Source organism: Macrobrachium rosenbergii, chromosome 7 (assembly GCF_040412425.1).
Source record: "Macrobrachium rosenbergii isolate ZJJX-2024 chromosome 7, ASM4041242v1, whole genome shotgun sequence".
NCBI classification, from domain to species: domain Eukaryota; kingdom Metazoa; phylum Arthropoda; class Malacostraca; order Decapoda; family Palaemonidae; genus Macrobrachium; species Macrobrachium rosenbergii.
In genome coordinates this window covers 24,122,501-24,132,500 of record NC_089747.1, presented here as the reverse complement: position 1 = coordinate 24,132,500, position 10,000 = coordinate 24,122,501, and positions in this window count along the sequence as shown.

The following is a 10,000-nucleotide window of genomic DNA, read 5'->3' as shown; positions in this document are numbered from 1 at the left end:
GTGCCTCCACGCCCACACGCCCACGCGACTAAGCTTCTTCCACCGCCTCCAGTACGGGGCATTCCTTACTTAAAAAGACGACCGCTTATCGCCACACAATTTGCAATGAAGTCTGTTGCCGCTGATCAAGTCTATGACAATATTTCGTTCTTTATGCAGTTGCCGAGGCCATCCTTTCACTTTGCAAAAGTTCATCAAACGCTCATTCTCTGCTTATTAATGAATGTATTTTTTTCACCATACATTTTTTTTCTCTCTCTCTCTCTCTGTAAATAGGGTCGTTTCAGAAGGGTATACAGCCTTCCGTCTTTTGGACAAGTTTATAAAAGTGAAGTTTCTGTCCCATGCCCCTTTTTGGCCATAGAAGATACTGGTTCGTATTTACAACTGGATGGACTGGTGGGCTGTTGGCCGGGAGCAACCCACGGAAATTGCAAAGGGAAGTCGACCCCTGCACCACTTAGCCCTGGCACCCACTTGCATGACAAACCGTCCAAAGGTAGAAGGTATGGTTTCCACACATTATGCATATGGTACATAAATATATATATATATATTATATATATATATATATATATATAATATATATATATATATATATATATATATATATATATATATATATGTGTGTGTGTATGTATAATTTATATGTGTATATATACATATATATACATCTATAAATATATATACACATGTACACACACACACACACACACACACACATATATATATATATATATATATATATATATATATATATATATATATATATATATACTGTATATATATATATATATATATATATATATATATATATATATATATATATGAAATAGAAATAGCGTACCTAATGTTAATAGCTAGGCATGAAATATACAAGAAATACTGAAATCACAGAAAGATATGTGCACGAAAATGGTTCGGGTGAAACGCTGTCTTCCTAGATACTTCTTTACCCCGTACCCTTTATCGTTTTTTAAATAGTTATTTACTTCTGAGCCAAATCTGGTCCTTATATGAAAACTGGTGTCTAGACCCCACCCAGTTATCGTAAAAGACTCGAAGCATTTACTGTTAAAGTTGAATAATTTTGCGCGGCATACACCTGCTCTATGTTTATGAGAGATGTCTGTAAAACGATATTTTACGTTTACGGATCGACGCTATATATATATGTATATATATATATATATATATATATATATATATATATATATATATATATATATATATATATATATATAGTATATATATATATATATATATATATAATATATATATATATATATATATATATATATAATATAGACACATATATATGTGTAAATATATATATATATATATATATAAATATATATATATATATATATATATATATATGTATATATATATATATATATATATATATATATATATATGTATATATGTGTATATATATATATATAATAATATGTATATATGTATTTTTATATATGTGTATATAAATATGTGTGTATATGTATATGTATATGTATATATACAATATACGAGTATATATATATATGTACATGTGTATATACATGTATATTTATATATACATATATGTGTATATATACATATATGTATATGTAAATGAATATATATATATATATATATATATATATATATATAATATATATATATATGTATATATATATAAACATATATATACATATATATGTATATATGTATATATATATATATATATATATATATATATATATATATATATATATATATATATATATATATATAGGTGGACAGATAGATAGATAGAGTACCCTCAGCTATATTGGCAATGCTTTTTACACTAAAGAGATAGAATAGTTGATTTATGGTAAAATTGCAGCTCTGAAAATTTATAGAGAATTTGAGTTTCCTACTCAAATCTGTAAGACTCCTCTCTATTTACAATCCATCGCCAACTACGAGTAATGATCATAAAAAAAGAACCGCGTTTTTCACTGAGTATGAAAAGCAGTATCTTGCGTCGGTTCATGATGCTATTGAAAAGGAGAGAAAATGCAAACGAAAAAGTTGGGGAATTCGTTATTCATCTCAGTACTTCAATTGTTATAATAAAATCCGAGTGGATCTTTCTTGTTTGTCCTCCCCGGATGGGGGCGGGGTAGGTAGGGGATCGGGAGGGTAGGGGAGACATGACACATCCACCCTCCTCCTGCAAACCTGTTTGTCCGCCCCGGATGGGGCAAGGTAGGTAGGGGATCAGAAGAGTAGGGGAGACATGATGGGCAGCGCTGGGTTCCAGCGCAGGATAGCGCGTGCCATCAAGCTCATTGTAATAATAATGTCTTCTTCTGCACATAAATTAAATTTAGTTACATAATAAGAATCCATAAAATATCCAAATAAAAAAACCTTCACTTGCAGTTTCTTCTCTCTTTTTCTCATTTTCGCCATAAATACTAAAAGCAACTGATGGCGAGGACATTCACAAAGATTATTATTATTATTATTATTATTATTATTATTATTATTATTATTATTATTATTATTTCAGTAGATGAAACCTATTCACATGGAACAAGTACACCAAAGGGGCCACTGACTTGAAATTCCAGCTTCCAACGAATGTTGGTTTCAACCTCCCACCACAGACCCCACACCGCAGCAGTAACTGCTCATGATGCAGAGCCAGTGATTTTTCATCGCCATGGGGGAGACGCGAACCAGCAACATCTGAGTAGCATACCACGACACTAACCACTATGTCAGCTGACCAGTATTATTTAGTTTTATTTTAGCACAAGTTTTACACTCACCCTATTTGTCTAATGTAACTTTTATAATTATAATATGCATGTTTTTCCACACACAGTTATATATTTCATATTACTTATTTTTGGTTAGACCTTTTTGATAGCGATGGAGCTATGCACTGTCTTTTAATAAAATACTCGAAAATTTTTTACCAGATTATAAATAGTTTTACTACACAGTTTTTAGGAAAGCTCTTATTTCACGAGAGCTCAGAAGTGGTGAGGCAAGGCCATCAATGACAAGTCTGATAAACGAAAAGCTGCTCTGACACACACACACACACATACGCACACACACACATACACACATATATATATATATATATATATATACACATGTGTATATGTATACATATATACATATATGTATATATATTTTTATATATATATATATATATATATATATATATATATATATATACATGTGTATATATATACATATATATACACATATGTATGTATGCATATATTATAAATATGTATCTATATCTATATGTCTACACGTAGGTATATATATATATATATATATATATATATATATATATATATATATATATATATATATATATATATATATATATATATATATATATATATATATATATATAAGTGTGTGTGCATGTATAAATTTGCAACAATAATTTTACCATTTACCCATATCTTCAAAATTTCACATAGCAAAAGTTCTGAACGAAAAGAGTTAAAATTGTTGTTGTGTTCCTCAATCTATTCATTCCTTTTCCGAAGGCTGTTTCAGACATCAGGCAGACATACTAACGCTCGCAACTCCACCTACCAACATCAGCTATGGTAAAAAAAAAAAAAAAAAAGCTATAGCGTGGGGTAGCAACTAAACCCTTGAAGACTTCCTGTGAACCCATGAGACCGTATGCCTTCTGGCGTTATTCCTTCCTAAGAGTAAACAAGCAAAAAATGCTCCAAAGTTTCTTCGGAGAAATCGAGTTTTCTTAACAGCGTCTAATGCTGTGCTGTATGAAACTCTCAGCCACGGCCCGGTGGTGGCCTATGTTGTTGGCACCTATAGCTGTGCCAGACGCACGATTATGGCTAACTTTAACCTTAAATAAAATAAAAACTACTGAGGCTAGAAGGCTGCAATTTGATATGTTTGATGATTGGAGGGTAGATGATCAACATACCAATTTGCAGCCCTCTAGCTTTAGTAGTTTTTAAGATCCGAGGGCGGACAGAAAGTGTATGGACGCACAAACAAAGCCATCTCAATAGTTTTCTTTTACAGAAAACCAAAAACCATATGGCGAAAAAATATTTATAATACAAAAGTAACAGTTTGTATATTTATATATAACACGTCATTAGGACTACTGAAGTGTTATTCCCCTCCCACATAGCATTAACATCGCGTTATGGGCAGACGGCGATATGAATGAGATTAGGTTCGTTATTCTACATATACATAAGCGTGTTCCCAACAAGTTTTGCTTTTCCAGAATGCATGTATGGCGCTCTGCCACCTTCTGTAACTACGAAAACTCGAAAATGTTGATGGAATTCATTGCAATAATAACAGCGATATATCCAGGGCTTCCATTCAATCAACACATCTATAGCGAGCGTTCGTGAATCTAGTTTTTTTGTTGTTGTTGTTGTTTAAAGCATAATTTCTATACATACAATAAAGCCCGTCAAATTATTCCGTTAATTTTTGCTATTGCTGTTGGAGTCAAATTATTTTTTAAGGGCGAGGGAATTTCATTTTGTCGTCTCATTAGGAGAAACATTGCGTTGGACATAAAAGGAATATGTAATTCAAAACTGAAATGGTGTGTTAATAACTGCAACCACTTTGCATTGAAATCGTGTTATTATATGGACAGGTTAGGCGGCTCCATTCCGTATCTGTACATAATTACACCTGTATTGCATCCATTTTGTTCTCTGAAGCGCTTCATAATGACTCTCCTCCCTCTCTCTCTCTCTCCCTCTGACTCGGTGCATATCATATTGTCTCTGGGACAGCGCTGTTCTGGTGGGTTGGAGTTCCCATGTAACCTTTGCAGAACCTCCCTCTCTCGAAAGTCCTAAGTGTCTACAATCGCTAATAAGTCTTCTAGGTGAGTGTCATATCATCCGTCACCATACGATAATCAGAAGAGAGCTTATTTTCTACAGTAACCTGCTGTCCCCATAATCAGAGTAGCGAAATATGACATCCCGGCAACATCCGCAAGGTACGGTCATTAATTTATCACTTTCCGGTATCATTCAAGGTAAATAGGCAAAAATCCAGGACTTCATATGAATGTGGGCTAAAAAGAATATTATTTTGAGAATCCATATACCATTTCAAACTATTGTACATACTTTAAAAAAAATGTTGTATATTTTTCAACCATAACCAGTTTCTGATAAGGGGTCTTGCTCCAGAGAAAACAAGAAAAAATAGCCACTGCAACGCTCATCCTTTAACTGCCTAATCGAGGATGACCAGTTTATGCAGAAACGTCAGCATTTTCCACTTTATATATATATATATATATATATATATATATATATATATATATATATATATATATATATATATATATATATATATATATATATATATATATATATATATAACACCTCAACTTAACGGACCTTAACTTAGTGGCCTTCTTATTTATCAGCTACCATATATTGATTATTTCTTCCTATGCAGCCATTTTGGATATGATAAATATTTTAATTTATTTCTTAAACTGATCGTTGAGTGTAATGTACAGGTTAGTTTAGGTTAGGAACTATGAGGAATTGCTGTTAGATATACGATCTAGAAAATATTAAAGTGCAGGCTATAACATAGGGCAGTGGTTCTCAGCCTTTTATGGCCCATACACCCTTTCACCATATGTCAGAATGTCGTCCTCCCCACCCCCTTTCCAAAATTGTCTCCTCAAAAAGTGCCTTTCAAAAAATATGCAACAAAATACCAAAACAAACATACAAGCTAGCGGAGAGAGCCCAGCGTGACCTGTCAGCAGTGTGGATAGATGCACACGGTTTTTTGTGTGGTCCTGGAGCCAGTTTGAGCCTGCCAATTTGTGGTCATAGCTCCCCCAACCTTGAAAATGAAATTCCCCTCTGGTTGAGAACCACTGGTATAGGGTCTTTGTTACCTAATAGACTTTGTTACTTATCAGAAAGGCCAGGCCCCCAAAGTATCTGTTGAGGTGTTAGTGTATTTACAAGGAACGTTCATAATAAGATAGAGCATATTTGGCACGTTGGACTACCCGCACATCTTAGCAATATCTTGCACATATTTTGTCACCAGTGATATTAAATCCTTTCCGTTCTAGAGTGTCGTTGACTCCACCTCTTCAGCACTTTCCTGGTCTTCCTCTCTTCATCCTCACAAAGCTTCCAAATATACAGCTTACCCCCTCAGTGGTCTGCCATTCTCTCCACGTAACCAGACACGTCAAATACTTTAAGATTAAATTTTATATTTTTTCATTATTTTGGTAAATTCATTTCTGTAGATTTGTGTGATCGGAATGTTGAACAATAAATTGCATTAAGGAATATAGTATTGATATATTGTCAAGCTGTCAGAAATTTCTTACCAATAATTTTCTATTACAGATAATGAATAAACATTTTATTGCAACGCCATTTTGTATTACTGGATACACAAAACCTATCTAGTAGTTCTTATGCTTGGTTTTATAATAAACCGCACAATCGTATAATCGTTCTCTCTGAACTTCATTTATGTTGTTATCAGGGCCAGTTACCAGTTCTTGACTTTCGCTCTCACTGCAGTCATGATTAACAGTACACAATGTCAGTTACCTGTTCTCGAATTTCCCTCTCTTTCAGCTGTTATCAATACCAGTCACTTGTTCCCCTGGAATGTCCCTCTTACTTCAAACGTTATTGATGCTCTCATTTTAATTGTCATCGATGTTGGTTATCTGTTCTTCTAGAATTTCACTCCTATTTAAACTGCTCATGGTGCAATTTTCTTTTTTCTTTCAATGTTCCTCTTTTTTCGACTCTTGCCGAACCCAGTTACCTGCTCTTCTCGATTTCTCTCTTATTTCAACTGTTTTCGAAACCAGTTACCTGCTCTCCCTGAATTTCCGTCTCGTTACAATCGTAAACGATGCAAGTTAACAGTTCTCATCTAATTTCCCTCTATTTTCAGCCGTTAATGATTCCAGCTGCTTGTTCTCCTTCAGTCTTCCTTTCATTTTAGTTGCGACCACTGCAGGTCACCTGTTTTCCTTGAATTCCCCTTATTTTAACCGTCATCATTGCCAGTTAACCGATCTCGAATTCCCCTCTCATTTCAATCGTCATCATTACCAGTTAACCGTTTTCCTCGAATTCCCCTCTCATTTCATTCGTCATCATTGCCAGTTAACCGTTCTCGAATTCCCCTCTCATTTCAATCGTCATCATTACCAGTTAACCGTCCTCCTCGAATTCCCCTCTCATTTCAATCGTCATCATTGCCAGTTGACAGTTTTCCTCGAATTCCCCTCTCATTTCAATCGTCATCATTGCCAGTTAACCGTTCTCCTCGAATTCCCCTCTCATGTCAATCGTCATCATTGCCAGTTAACCGTCCTCCTCGAATTTCCCTCTCATTTCAATCGTTATCATTGCCAGTTAACCGTTCTCCTCGAAATCCCCTCTCATTTCAATCGTCATCATTGCCAGTTAACTGTTCTCTTCGAATTCCCCTCTCATTTCAATCGTCATCGTTGCCAATTAACCGTTCTCCTCGAATTTCAATTGTCATCATTGCCAATTAACAGTTCTCCTCGAATTTCCCTCTCATTTCAATCGTTATCATTGCCAGTTAACCGTTCTCCTCGAATTCCCCTCTCGTTTCAATCGTCATCATTGCCAGTTAACCGTTCTCCTCGAATTTCCCTCTCATTTCAATCGTCATCATTGCCAGTTAACCGTTCTCCTCCAATTCCCTCTCATTTCATCGTCATCATTGCCAGTTAACTGTTCTCCTCAATTCCTCTCATTTCAATCGTCATCATTGCCAGTTAACCGTTCTCCTCGAATGCCCCTCTCATTTCAATGGTCATCATTGCCAGTTAACCGTTCTCCTCGAATTCCCCTCTCGTTTCAATCGTCATCATTGCCAGTTAACCGTTCTCCTCGAATTTCCCTCTCATTTTAATCGACATCATTGCCAGTTAACCGTTCTCCTCGAATTCCCCTCTCATTTCAATCGTCATCATTGCCAGTTAACCGTTCTCCTCGAATTTCACTCTCACTTCAATCGTCATCACTACCAGTTAACCGTTCTCCTCGAATTCCCCTCTCATTTCGATCGTCATCACTGCCAGTTAAACCGTTCTCCTCCATTCCCCTCATTTCAATCGTCATCATTGCCAGTTAACCGTTCTCCTCGAATTCCCTCTCATTTCGATCGTCATCACTGCCAGTTAACCGTTCTCCTCCAATTCCCCTCTCATTTCAATCGTCATCATTGCCAGTTAACCGTTCTCCTCGAATGCCCTCCATTTCAATCATCATCATTGCCAGTTAACCGTTCTCCTCGAAATTCCCCCTCTCATTTCAATCGTCATCATTGCCAGTTAACCGTTCTCCTCCAATTCCCCTCTCATTTCAATCGTCATCATTGCCAGTTAACCGTTCTCCTCCAATTCCCCTCTCATTTCAATCGTCATCATTGCCAGTTAACCGTTCTCCTCGAATTCCCCTCTCGTTTCAATCGTCATCATTGCCAGTTAACCGTTCTCCTCAATTTCCCTCTCATTTCAATCGTCATCATTGCCAGTTAACCGTTCTCCTGAATTCCCCTCTCTCATTTCAATCGTCATCATTGCCAGTTAACCGTTCTCCTCGAATTTCACTCTCACTTCAATCGTCATCACTACCAGTTAACCGTTCTCCTCGAATTCCCCTCTCATTTCGATCGTCATCACTGCCAGTTAACCGTTCTCCTCGAATTCCCCTCTCATTTCAATCGTCATCATTGCCAGTTAACCGTTCTCCTCGAATTCCCCTCTCATTTCAATCGTCATCATTGCCAGTTAACCGTTCTCCTCGAATTCCCCTCTCATTTCAATCGTCATCATTGCCAGTTAACCGTTCTCCTCGAATTCCGCTCTCATGTCAATCGTCATCATTGCCGGTTAACCGTTCTCCTCGAATTCCCCTCTCATTTCAATCGTCATCATTGCCAGTTAACCGTTCTCTCAATTCCCCTCTCATTTCAATCGTCATCATTGCCAGTTAACCGTTCTCCTCGAATTCCTCTCATTTCAATCGTCATCATTGCCAGTTAACCGTTCTCCTCAGATTCCCTCTCATTTCAATCGTCATTTGCCAGTTAACCGTTCTCCTCAATTCCCCTCTCATTTCAATCGTCATCATTGCCAGTTAACCTGTTCTCCTCAATTCCCTCTCATTTCAATCGTCATCATTGCCAGTTAATCGTTCTCCTCGAATTCCCCTCTCATTTCAATCGTCATCATTTGCCAGTTAACCGTTCTCCTCAATTCCTCTCATTTCAATCGTCATCATTGCCAGTTAACCGTTCTCCTCGAATTCCCCTCTCATTTCAATCGTCATCATTGCCTGTTAACCGTTCTCCTCGAATGCCCCTCTCATTTCAATCGTCATCATTGCCAGTTAACCGTTCTCCTCGAATTCCCCTCTCATTTCAATCGTCATCATTGCCGGTTAACCGTTCTCCTCGAATTCCCGTCTCATTTCAATCGTCTAGTTACCTGTTCTGCTCGAATTTCCCTTGACCTCAGTTCGGTGTTCCTGAATACATAAACTTCTGAAAGTTTGTGCATTCAGTTATAAGATCTCATTTGTTTGCCTCTGTAAAAGTGAATATCAGCCTATGTTGGTCGTCTTCGTAGTGCATGAGTGCGTGCATGTACCAGCCTCATCCATACCGGATCGCTAAAGGATGCTAATGGTGAGTGCGCAGGGAAGTAATTAGGTTAATGAGGACATTATTTCAAGGTAATTTAGCGTAGTTAATTAAGTTATTTCAGGTAGCTATGGCAGATGTTATAGGGCTCTTGTTGCTAATGGTCTTTGTGGGAAACTGTGGAAGAAATTGTGTCCTTTTAACTATTTTTCATATTCCTTTTACCAGCTACTGTGAAATGGTTTATGAATGAATAATACTCTTATCTCTCTCTCTTCCATGAACTTCTGAAAGTGAT